Source organism: Nyctereutes procyonoides, unplaced genomic scaffold, assembly GCF_905146905.1.
Source record: "Nyctereutes procyonoides isolate TBG_1078 unplaced genomic scaffold, NYPRO_anot_genome, whole genome shotgun sequence".
Taxonomy (NCBI): Eukaryota; Metazoa; Chordata; class Mammalia; order Carnivora; family Canidae; genus Nyctereutes; species Nyctereutes procyonoides.
The window spans coordinates 18,456,173-18,469,184 of record NW_026575040.1 but is presented as its reverse complement, the minus strand read 5'-3'; the positions used below and the strand labels follow the sequence as shown (position 1 = coordinate 18,469,184).

The window sequence follows — 13,012 nt, the reverse complement described above, 5'->3', positions numbered from 1 at the left end:
TGAAAGCCTGAAACTGATATTTCAGCTTTCCCTATAGCCTCTCTCCATCCTCTTCCCCACCCCCCATTCCTTCCCCTATCCCTTCCTACTGGACTCGGAGGAGGGCCAGGAGACACCAGACTGGATGCAGAAGGGCCTCCCTTTTTATCAAGATTTAGTCTTTCCTAGCTGAAGCTCAGTGTTGTGCTCCTTCTTCACTAAGGACATGTTCTGTCCCAGGAAGCTCCTCAGTCACTCCAGGAAACAGGCTTGGGGGCGCGGGGGCATCAGTTCCACAGATGCACCCAGAGATATCTGAATCCCAAGCCACAGTTTAGGCTCAAATGAGGAGCCCCAACGCCAGCATCATTCTGTATCTATAGCTAGCAATTCTCCGTGGCCCTTGAACACAAGAGGAGAATAAAAATGGCCAAGACTTAGGGGTGGGAATTGGCACAGACATGGGAGAAGGTCTGAGAATGCAGTTAATAGCATGGTTTAACCAGATTATAAGTCTTCTGAAGACCACTTAGCACCCAGCACAGAACACCGCAGCTACAGAGTTGGTCTCCCCACACATGTATTAAATTTAACTGAAATGACCCGTTGGCAGGCTGAAGGTCAAACGGTTTCCTTTCACAGAGTCTTCTGCTCAGAGAATGCCTTTCAACCATCACCGCCGCCACCACCACCACCACCACCACCTTCCCCCCAAAACAAAACCTTCAATGTCTTCACCTCTGTTATCTAAGTCTACGTTTTATAATATACTTCGAGACAGGCAGCAGTAAGAATAGTTTTAACTTACCAGGAGGAAACGAAGACACAAAGAGATGATTTGAGTTGGCCACGGCCCCAGAGGGCATCCGTGGCAGAACTAGGATGGTCTCTAAGTCCCTGGCGGCTCTCAGGCCATTGTTCTGATGTCCCTGTGTGTAATTGTTTTGATAGCAATTTCCCTGGTTCTCTCTCACTAGCCTGCTAATCACGCATGTCAATCACATTCAGGACGGCCACAGGCCTAAGGGTCAGCCACGGTCTCAGGAGGACGTAATTCAAAAGGAAAAACAAGACACAATAGCGCACTTTCTCCTTCAAGCATGTATGTCAGCTGTGGCCTCGTAAGTCTGGCCGTGTGTGCAGGACAGAGGGTTGCTTTTGCTTTTGCTTTTGCTTTTTTTTTTTTTTTTTTTTTTTTTTTTGTCTCTTCCCGATGGAGAAAGGACGTATGGAGGGCTCTGAACCACAGCAGAAAACCCAGTGAGAGATCCACCGGGGTTAAGATCCTCTTACTAGAGAACACTCAAGGAGCCTGCAAGAGTCCTCCACCGGCTCTCTGTAAAGACTCAGGAGGGATGTCCTCTTTCTTCCTCCTCAGGGAGTCTCCGTAGCCTCGCTCCATCTGTTAGGCAAGCCTGGACGGTGGGGCAGGAGTGGAAGGCTGGACGCACGTGCTAGCCGCCCTTCCCCTACAGCCCGCTCGGCCTGCTTTTCCTCATTTCACTTTCACTTCAGAGAGCAGCAGCGGCGGCCCAGAAGACGGCGGGGTCCGGGCCTGGACGTGGCCCGGGCCGCGAGGCGAGGCGCGCGGGCGGCCCACAGGGCGCGGCGCGCAGGGGAGCGTGCGCGGGGCGGAGGCTGCTCGCGTGAGGCGCGGGTCCTGGAATGTGCGTGTGCGCGGCCCTCGAGCACCGCCCGCGCGGCGCCGATTGGCCGGGGGCGCGCGGCGGGGGAAGCCCTTGGCTAATCTCCTGCCACTCAGCCCGCTCGACGTCGGCGCCGGGGCCGCGGAGCGGCGCGCGGAAGGACAAATAGTCCCCGCGGCGGCGCCGCGCGCCCCTCCACAGCTCTGCTCGCCCCGCCCGGGACTGCCGGGGCCCCGGAGGCCCGGGCGGCGGGGGAGGGGCGGTCTCCGCGGCTGCTCGACCCCCCGCTCCCCTCCTGGCGGCCCGATGAGTGGATGGCGCTCCCTCGGGAAAAGTAATTGGATTCCCGGCTCCCTGCAGCCCGGATCAGCGGAAATCGGAGGCTGAGCCTGCAGGTTGCCGGGGGTGGGTGGGGGGGAAGGGAGGCCGGGGAGCAGCCGCCTGGGAAGGAAACTTGGTGAAAGCCGCGCTCTGCCCTGACGTGTCGGCGGGCTTGTTCCTGCGCAGGCCGCGGCAGAGACCTGCGCGGTGAGGAAGGATCCACGGAGATTACCCCTGGTGCCCCTTGCCTCCCGGCAGGTGACTCTTGCCCCTCCAAGTTGTCATCATTCTGAAATTCACCTGGTTGCTGATCTCCGGGAAGAGAAATAATCTGGAGCGTTTGAGTCTTTGAGCCACCACCAGCCTCGTTTTTCTCTCAGAGCTCTCCTTGGAGCTAATGGAGAAAGAGCCCTGTCTGGGATTGGAGACCACTCTTGTTAACCGGGTAACTCCGGAGAAAATTACCTCCTCGCCAGAATCATCCAGGAAAGTATCTCAGGCCCTTGCTTCAGCAGTAGCGAACTTCCCTAAATTCTCTTTCCTCTGGGGAGATGGAGCAGAAGTGGGAGACTTCAGTTTTTTGGCTGAAAGGAGAGGAACGTGCTAGGAATTTAAGTGACTAACTCGTCCCTCTTGCGATTGTTTTTTCATCTTACTGTACTTCTTCACTCATTCATCTTCAAACAAGCTTTTATTGGGGGCTTTCTATGTGCCATTCTCTGTTGTATTCACCAAGGACACATCCGTGAATAAAAACAAGTCCTTGCACTCATGGAATCTCGTTATAGTTCAGACAATAAATGGACAAATAGATAAACAGTATATTGTCTTGGAGTGATGAATGCCATGAGGACAAATAGCAGAAGGACAGACAGAGATACAGGCGAGAGTAGCATGGTTTTTAATACTTCAAGTAAATTGATCTAGAAAGTCCTCTTTGATGCAGTTAGGTTCAAATGGTGGCCTGAATGAAATGAGAGAGAAAGCCAAGCAAATGCCAGAGGGAGAGGAACTTTCCAGGCAGAGAAAAGAACAAGTGAAAGGCTTTCAGTGTTGGGTGAGCTTTAATTAGTGGGAAACAAGGAAGCCAACATGAATGCTATGCAATGAGCAGGAAAACAGTTGGAGATGGTCTTTCTGACTTCCTTCTTCCTCTGTTCCCATCTAACGTGTCAGAACAATCATTCTAAATCTTCACTTTTAGTACATCTCTCTTCGTGCATCAGTAGTTTCATGGCTATATTTTCTATTCCATTCCATTTAAATTCTTTTGACTGATAGTCAAGCTCTTGCCCCAACCTAGTTCCATCTTAACCTGTGAACCATTTTTCAATCTACTTTAGTTCTAGTTAAGTCTGTCTCAAGTATGTTCATGTTCATTTATTCTTATGTATTTTTGTTTATGCATCTCTCCTCACACAACTTAGTATTGATTCAGTAAGGATGTAGGGACATAAAATCCAACTCAAATTGGCTTAAATAGAAGAAGGAATTTATTGGCTCACATAATTGAATAGTTCGAGATAGTTTTGTTAGACATCGCTTGGCTGAAGAGTTCAAATTATGTCAGCAAGATGTGGATCCTTCCTGATATGTTACCTCTTTTCTCTGCTGTTGGCTTCATTCTCAAGCTCCACAAATGAAAAACCAGCAACTCTAGGTCACACTATCCTCACTACCAGCAAAGGTCAAGAGCCCATTCCTAAACCAATCACTGTTGCCAGAGAAAGAGATGCTCAGGTTGGCCTGGACTGATTGACAAGCCTATCCCAAAAGTTGAGTCTATCACTAACACATGAATGGCACAAGAAGGTGATTTTAGGAAAAGAGTGTGGTCATAAGAGGAACAGTGGATATGTCTTGGGTAATGAAACACACCCCTGTTCTTCTCCTGATGTCCTGAAACATTCTTCCACTACAATGCCTTCAAAAATGTTTATGCCTAGTCAATGCAATAATATTATCTGCTACCAAAAATATACTCACTTCCTCCCCAAAGAGAGATGATCCAAATTCTCATGTAGTTACTGAAGATAACTCCCGAGTCCAGGACAGCAGGATAATAAGCATGTTTCTCTATTATACAGTAGTATGGTTCCTCAAGGTCTAGTAACCTAAAGCTACAAGATAAAATTAGCTACAAAATACTTAATACATAATGACAGAAAAGAACAACTACAACGGAAACTCATATTCAGAAAAATGACTAATGGCAAACACATAGTGGTCTTTGATTCATAGCATATATCATGCTGGACAGAAACACCAAGGCTTCTTACCATGAGAGAGGAGAAAGTTCTTTGATCAACACATCTGGCTGCCATATGTCCAACTATTGGAGAATCTCTCATCCATTGTTCCTCCATGCCATATCTGTAATGGACAGTTGGGAGTATAATCCTTCTAGGGACCACACCTCTTCAACATTCTGCTTCCTGATATAGTGGGGGTTGAAAAAAAACTTGTTATTACAGAGATAATTAGCTTTTACCACCAAATAGCTGTGATCCTCTTCTGTTATGTAGAATTGTTGCTACGAAGTAGCTGCATAGGCAAGGACTACATTTCCCAAGTTCCCCTATTAATCTTGGTAAATTTGTGCAATTAATTATCTCCTTAGGAATATTAGTGGAAGTGGCGTGAATCACTTCTTGCCAATGCGGTTAAGAACTAGGTATGCCTTCTATGGTTTCTTTTTCTTCCTCTGGCTACACTGAAAGGACTCTAGGACCCTAGAGGATAGTCATAAGAGAGCCATGAGATGAAAGGAGTCTAGGTAGCTGAATGACCTTGTAGAATGCCACTTGATGATCAGAAATACTGATATTGGATTTTACAGCAGTGAAAAATAAACATCGGTAGTGGTAAGCCAATCAAACTTTGCATTATGTGTTACAGCAGTTAGTAATAAGGCTAATTAACTGGCCTTTATTCTTCAGACTTAGGATTTCTCTCACCATACAATTTATCTATTTATTTTTTAAGTAGGCTCTATGCCCAGTGTGGGGCTTGAACTCATGACCCTGAGGCCAAGAGTCCCACACTCTACAGACAGAGCCAGCCAGGTGCCACAATTTTCTTTACTTCCTACTAAGCTTCCAGTATGTTTGCATCTAGCCAATTTTATGGGGGGAAAAAACTTCCAAAGCTGGATGTTATCTTAAGCTTCAGTCTTTGCATCCAGATTCTAATACAGGTATTTTTATCTTTATGTAATTGACCTTGGTATACTCCTCACTTATGGCCTTCATTTTGGTTTCTGCCTGAGAATGAGTTGAAACAATAGCTACTGAAAAAAATTAAATGAAAAAAAAAAAAAAAGAATAGCTACTAATTTTGCAGGGAGGGACATGGGCATAGTAGTGGTGCCAGAGGGAATAGAATTGGATAATTATTACCTTTCTAAGCAGGCAGGAATTGCTTGAGAGAGGCCTGGGTGTGTTCAGACTTCTCCCAAGTGCCAGTCTTTTCCACTTGCCTTCATTGGCATTAAAATTCTCTTGAGGCTTTTCCAACCCTAATGGCTCTAGGTTATTGAAATTTCTGTCATATTTGATTGCACCCTTTAGCAAAAATGGTCATTCATATCAAAGCAGTATTTTTCCCCCCTCAGGCTTAGATAAATCAAATTCAATCCTAAACTTGAGTCTCTCTTGTATGACCTAACTGAAAGCCAACATGCCAACATATAATAATTGGTGTACTCTAGTATCTGACCTTTTAGTAATATTTTTTTGCATTTCATACTTGTTAGGCACATGTTTCAAATTCTAGTATACAACAGGTGCCACTTTGCTATTGAATTCCCAGTCTAGTATAAATGAGGCCTCATCTGAATCAACTGATTCAACATTTTAAGATCTTTCACTTACTAATCCCCACTTCTGGTACCAATTTGTGAATTGTTAAAGCTATTTTAGTTGCAGGTGACAAGATAAAAAACACAAACTGGCTTATACAAAAAGGAATATATTGGCTATTGGCTCACATAACTAAGGAACTAGTGATATATTTAGCTTAAGGCATAGCTTGATCCAAGGGCTTAAGCAATGTCATTAGAATTCTATTTTGTTTCATCTCTTGGCTCTGTCTTCTGTGTTGGCTTCATTCTCAGGCTCCATATGGTGGCTCCTGGCAGCTCCAGTTCACATAATCCTTACTGTTAGCAATCTCAGTGGAAGAGTACATGCATTTTTCCCAGAAGTGCCAGCAATAATCTCCTTATATTTTATTGGCTTTGATTAGGGCATGTGACCAGAAGAATGATTACTCATGTTAAAAGTGGAGTCCAGTCTCCCAAAAGATGTTAACTGAGAGTAATAGAGGAAAACAGGGTATGGTTATCAAAAGGGTGAATGCTGAGTAGCAAAAAAACCAATGTCTCTCATTAGATACCAATGTGTAGTGATCCCTAATTGCTTCACATGTGTTGGTTTTATCTCCTTCACTGGACTATAAGTCTCTCTGGAGCAGGATCATGTATTATATGTCTTAACGGTGCCAGCCCAGCAAGCAGTCCTTAGATACTGGCTGATTGATTGCCTCTTCGTGTAACACTAAAGATGGCACACCAAAGAGGGTAAAAAGAGCTTAATAAAAGAATGATTTATAGAGATGTGGGAAGGGTTAAGGGAACCAACTAACAATGGTAAAACACTTAACTGGTAACAATAAGACTTAAGCCTGAAGGAGCAAGGGAAAGGAACTTTTAAGAGTTGTGTTTAGAAGGGGATGTCTGACAAACGTTGAGACTATAAATAGAGAAATGCAGCCACTGCCAAATGTGGCCCAGGAGGGGACTGGGGAGTAAACACTTTTCCTCCTTTACCCGACTCTCCAAACTTCTTTTGGTACCTCCCATTGGCCAAACTCAACCAGAAGCTATAGGGCTTGGATGATATAGTCTGTAGAGATCAGCCTCCAGTATAGAACAAGGCAGATAGGATGAAAAATGGATCTGGAGGAGCAAGTGGAAAATAACCAGGACATCCTTGTTATGTTCCTTAGAGCAACCCTCAATAAAAACTATTCCTGTTTTGAGAATGTTAACCATATAGCCTGATTCACCAAGAAAATATAATTTTATCTTTTCCAATACATTTTTAAACATATAACCAATGTAGTTTAATTTTTATAGTATTTTAAGGCTTTAACATTCATGAATTAATAAAGCATGAAAAATCTTTTGTTAGCCTATGTAGTTAAAAAGCTATCATTATTGTATTGATATGGAATTCCTCAAGAATATCGTACCTGGTAATCCATCAGAAAGCCCTGGGACAGGACTTGTCAAATAGTGACAAATTTGATAAATGTTTGATGATTTGAAGAATGATTAAATGAATAAATTAGAGCATTTAGAGCCTATTCTAAGTGGGAAACTAGATAGGCTTTCCTTGTTAAATGTTGAAGCTAACTATATAACATATACCAATCCTGTCTCTTAAAGTCTGACTCTGGCTTCTTAGCTGTTGATCAAGTTCTTATCTCATGGAAAAGGGAACTGCAATAAATTTTGTCAACCTTTAGAAGTAAGAAGTTTTATAATTAACTGTCATGCTAATAAACTCACTATAAAGTCCATTTCAGTTAAGGACTATCTTTTTTTTTTTCATCTAAAACTGGGTTTCCTCATGAAATTGTCATTTAAATGTAAGAAAAATAAATATGTTTGCTTCAGTACATAAACTGGCATTATAAAATATCAGTCCAAACTGTTTCTTTAACAGATTTTAGTTAAGCCAAAAATGCACGCTTCTATTCTTTGGCAATCTCATGTATGTAGGCCTTGAACAGTTTTCAAAATGTTTTCATATGAATCACCATTTATTCATACAACAAATAGTATTGAGAGCCTACTATGTGCCACACATAATCTCTGCCCTAGAATTTAGAGTATAGAGCATTGTTTCTCAAGCCTTAATGAGAATATAAATCACCTGAGAATCTTATGAAATTGCAGGTTCTAAGTCTGAGATGGGACCCAAGACCACATTTCTAACTAGATTTTGGGTGATGCTGCTGGTCCAGGAACAACATTTTGAGTAGCAAGAACCTAATAGGCTCTTTAATTCTCACAACAACTTTGTAAGAAATTAACAGTGTCTTTTTATTTTATTATCTTGAGTTCTTGTACTATGTACAAAGCACTGTGCTATTAATGCTTCAATAAAGATAACAGCTCAAATGAACAAAGGCCTTTTGGAAACTCACCATATAGAAGGGAAAAAACTAGTGTAACAGATAATTATGAATGTGTGGTTCTATATATATGAAATACCCAAGAAAGGCAAATCTATAAATACAGAAGATAACTTAGTGGCGGGAATAGGCATTGACTGTAATCATGAAGGATCTTACCGGGGTTATGCAAATGTTTTAAAAATTGGTTATAGTAATGACTACATAACTCGATAAATTTACTAAAAATCATTGAATTGCATATACTCAAAAAGGGATGAATGTGTTAATATATAAACTATACCTCAATAAAATTGTAAAAAAACAATTATAATGAAAAATGCAATAATACACATGTAGTCTTAATTTATTTTTAAATTCCCTTTCATAGGCAAGAAAATGGAACTCACAGAGGTTAAGTGATTTACTCAAAGTGACATAACTAGTTAATTACAGGGTTAGCATATAAATCTAGTTCTCTTAAACCAAGACTAGTCATTGTCAGAAACCTCATCACCAGAAAAGGCATGGAGATGTATGCCAGGAAATAGATACTCTTCCATCAAGAGGAGGTTGTACCTTTCACAGAATTGTCTTCACCCTGTGTGGCAGAGATCATCCTGAGTGGTGACCTAAGTGGAATCTCATACGCATACTGCAGTTGATGCGCTGTGCAAGCCAGCTATCTTCTGGCAGACCCTTTGGCTTCATCAGGGTTCTTAGATTCAAGCAATGAAAATCAATTCTGACTAATTTAGTAGTAAAGACAGTGGCCAACTCACAGAATCATTATGGGGGTTGAGAACCAAGCTCAGAGCTGTGCAGCCAAGAACAATACCCAAAGTCATGCTGCAGAGACAAGCATGGTGAGAAGACTGCTATCACGGATCCTTCTAAGCACACTCAACTATCTGCCCCTTTCTTCCACCACTGTCGCTGCCCTGGGAATGTGATTTGGCCACAACTGCACTGTTGCATGAGAACTGATAGCTATCATTCATTGCTTCCTCGTGTTTCTAGTTCTCTATTCAAGGCCATGCAGGTGATTCTGATTGGCCAAAGGCAGGTTTTGTACCTGAATCCAGGCTGCAAAGGCAGGTGGTAAAGTATTTGACAACTTCTCTTAGTTTCTAGATAGTGAGAATGGGGCTTCACTTTCTTCCAAGAATCACATATCAGTGAATTCCCTAAGGTAAGAGAGTTCAGATGCTGGGCCACCAAAACAAAAACAACCAAGGACAAAAGACGTCCATGATAGCCTTGCACAAATTATGGTTCATGGAATAACAACATCAATACAAAGCAGCAGGTTGTTAGAAATGCAGAATCTCAGGTCCTATTTTAGATCTGCAGAATCAAGATCTGTTTTCTAACAAGTAGCCAAGGTAATTTGTATGCACATTAAAGTTTTAGAAGTGTTGTGTGCATTATACAACATGTACTTCTTTTTCATTTTCAAAGATCAGTCACCATTAGGCTCTATTTATCCACAGGGTTGCCAGATTTAATGCAGGATGCCCAATTAAATCTGAATTTTAGATCAAGAACAAATCATCTTTAGAATAAATATGTTCCATGAAATATTTGGTACATATTTATACTAAAAAAGTATTCCTTGTAGGGGCATCTGGGTGGTTCAGTGGTTGGGTGTTTGCCTTCAGCTCAGGTTGTGATCCTGGGGTTCTGGGATCGAGTCCTGCATCAGGTTCCCCGCAGGGAGCCTGCTTCTCCCTCCACTTCTCCCTCTGCCTATGTCTCTGCCTCTCTCTGCCTCTCACGAGTAAATAAAATCTTTAAAAAAATTATTCCTTGTATACTTGAAATTCAAATATAACAGTATTTATTTGGCAATCATAATCATCACAAAAGTCTTTTACCACAATGTTCAAAAATTAGCAGAAAGAAAGGACATTATTGTTATTGCGTATAGGAAAGCATTTACACCAGTTTTCTATCTTGCCATGGTAGGCTCTAAGTATCCTGAGATCAGAACATCAAAATTCTATAAAGTTTCAAACCCACTTTGAGTTCTCCTTATAAGCATTTAATGCTTAAGATTCCCCCCCTATAATATGAAGGTGAATGTTCTGTTAACCCTGAATATTAACTGTTCTGTAGGGTGAGTTAATTTTTTTATCACACCTATGAATTGCAACTAACTTCATATAATGAGTTTTGACCAATAGCACCTTTATCACACAGAACCTGACCACATGAACTGTGTAAATAAAGGCAATGAGTGATGACATCACCATTGGCTTCCCTCTAAAAACTGCTATTACAATTTCATTTTCTTCCTAAAGGAAAGAGCTTTCAAACATTCTGCCTCAGAAAGAGGCAGATCATATCATCTACCAATTGAAATTAGAAGCATCCCATTCAAAAATTAAAGAAAACTTTTAGTATTCCAAGATGTATACCAATTGTATTTATTGGAAGATGTTTTAAGTCACTTTAACATTTTAGCCAGTCCAAATATTTCCAATCAGCCAAATAGGGAATTTGGGGTGATTGGGATATGGTGACTCTCTTTTTATAACCTTTTGCATAATTATCAGTGAGCGAACCAATACAGTTTATCAACAAAAATCTTCCATTTATCATACTCTCATCAAGCCTTACCTTATCCTCTTGCCTAGTAATTAAGTGTCCAGGGACTGTGAAAGGGATTGCAGTTCCAAGAAGTAGAATATCCTTAGGGGGTGATGAGTGTTAGGGACTAAAATAAATAGTGTTCCCCCACAGTGATTTTATATTTGCGGCTACCTTTTAATTAATTGTTTGCAAACTCCACCCTAGAGTTAGATATATATAATAGCTGAATGATATGTCATGATTTGTAGGCCTGGCCATAAATATACCTATTGATTAGCCTTTCTTTAAACAATAAATAATAGAAAAAAACATTTAGGGGCAGCCCAGGTGGCTTTAACAAATCAATTGAATGAGAAGTAGGGGGAAGTCATAGATTAAAATATTTAACACATTACACAATTCGCTCTATGGATCTTATTTGGATCTCATTTTAAGAAAAGATTTATTTATTTATTTGAGAGAGAGAATGGGGTGGGGGGCAGAGGGAGAGGGAATCTCAAGCAGACTCTCTGTTGAATGCAGAGCCCAAGACAGGGCTTGATACCAAGATCGGGAGATCATGACCCCGAGATCATGACCTATGCCAAAATCAAGAATCAGATGCTTAACTGACTAAACCACCCAGCTGCCCCAAATTTGGATCTCAATTTAAACAGATAAACTACAGGTTGGCCCTTGAACAACATCAGTTTGAACTGTGGGGGTTCACTTATATAAGTGGAATTTTTTTGAATAAACACTGTATATGTATTTTTCTTATAATTTTCTTAGTAACATTTTCTTTTCTCTAGCTTGCTTTATTATACTGTACAATATATAATACCTATAATGTACAAAATATGTGTTGGTCTACTGTCTTGGGTTATCAGTAAGACTTCCAGTCAACAGTAAGCTCCTAGTAGTTAAGTTTTGGGGGAGTCAAAGTAAAGGTAGATTTTCAACTATGTGCAAGTTGGCACTCCTAAACTCCACAGTATACGAGTTTCAACTATATGATTAAAAAATTCATGAGACGGGATCCCTGGGTGGCGCAGCGGTTTGGCGCTTGCCTTTGGCCCAGGGCGCGATCCTGGAGACCCGGGATCGAATCCCACATCGGGCTCCAGGTGCATGGAGCCTGCTTCTCCCTCTGCCTCTTTCTCTCTCTCTCTCTCTCTCTCTGTGACTATCATAAATAAATTAAAAAAAAATTAAAAAAAATTCATGAGACAATTGGGGTAAATTTTATTTGAAATCATTATGTTGAAGAGATATCTACATTTCCATGCTCATTGTAGCATTATTCACAATATTCATCTACATTCAGTTACTTTCTGAATATTTTATGATATTAAAGCATTTTTATAAACACTGGAGATGTGTTGATGATTTTGTCATTATAGTTCAAAGAAGCATTCTTTTTTTATATATATAAGCATTTTGAATGATTTGTGGATGACCTATTTAATGTTTTCTTCAAATTCATCCAGAGGTGGGGATGCTTGAATAATTGTTGAAACCACATGGTAGGTTCAAGGGTACTGATTATACTATTCTATCTACCTTTGTAGATGTTTGAAAATGTCTATTAAATAATTAGGTTTTAAAATGGTGTTTAGAGTATGATCTGAATTTTGAGTTTGTCATATAAATGCAGATAATTAGTTTCCATTTGAACGTATGTCCTCACCCACTCCCACTTTCTTACCCATTACCAGATCATCCCAATGTTTCCAATAGTTCTTTTAAGTCCTCTATACATAACCTATCTGCAAATCAGTTTAGTTCTATAGACAGAGCAAAAACCACCATACAGGGATCCCTGGGTGGCGCAGCGGTTTGGTGCCTGCCTTTGGCCCAGGGCGCGATCCTGGAGACCCGGGATCGAGTCCCACGTCGGGCTCCCGGTGCATGGAGCCTGCTTCTCCCTCTGCCTGTGTCTCTGCGCCTCTCTCTCTCTCTCTCTCTCTCTCTCTCTCTGTGTGTGTGTAACTATCATAAAAAAAACAAAACAGATGATGTGACTGATGAGCCAGTTGCATTCTTTATTCCTTCCTGGGACCAATACTTTTTGAGATGGTCAGGAATAGAAGACTGATCTGTAGTGAAGAGACCCGTTCTTCTCCAAGAGAAGTTAACGGATCCTTTGGGGATGAGCTTATGATTTTGATCTCATTATAATTGTGAGCTTCATTCAGGTGTAACTGACGGTCACACAAGTCAATACAGGAGTACTCTGGGAGAGCCAACTTAGAGAGTTTTTGCTTATAGATTAGTGCTTCTGTTCCTACAGAGGTCATCAAAAAACAAAT

At 41.3% G+C, this 13,012-nt stretch overlaps 2 long non-coding RNA genes across 5 annotated transcripts in view; one reads left to right on the top strand and one right to left on the bottom strand.

The window, feature by feature from the left end:
• LOC129506361 (uncharacterized) overlaps positions 1-1,630 on the bottom strand; it is a 158,803-nt gene extending 157,173 nt beyond the window's left edge. For all 4 annotated transcript variants that reach the window (XR_008663749.1, XR_008663750.1, XR_008663748.1 and 1 more), the window contains exon 1: positions 788-1,630. This is a non-coding gene — a long non-coding RNA (uncharacterized LOC129506361). The remainder of the gene's footprint in view (positions 1-787) is intronic.
• Positions 1,631-1,770: 140 nt separating this feature from the next.
• LOC129506360 (uncharacterized) lies at positions 1,771-2,768 on the top strand. Its single transcript, XR_008663747.1, has 2 exons — positions 1,771-2,020; positions 2,133-2,768. It is a non-coding gene; the product is annotated as an uncharacterized LOC129506360 (long non-coding RNA).
• The last annotated feature ends 10,244 nt before the right edge of the window (positions 2,769-13,012 follow it).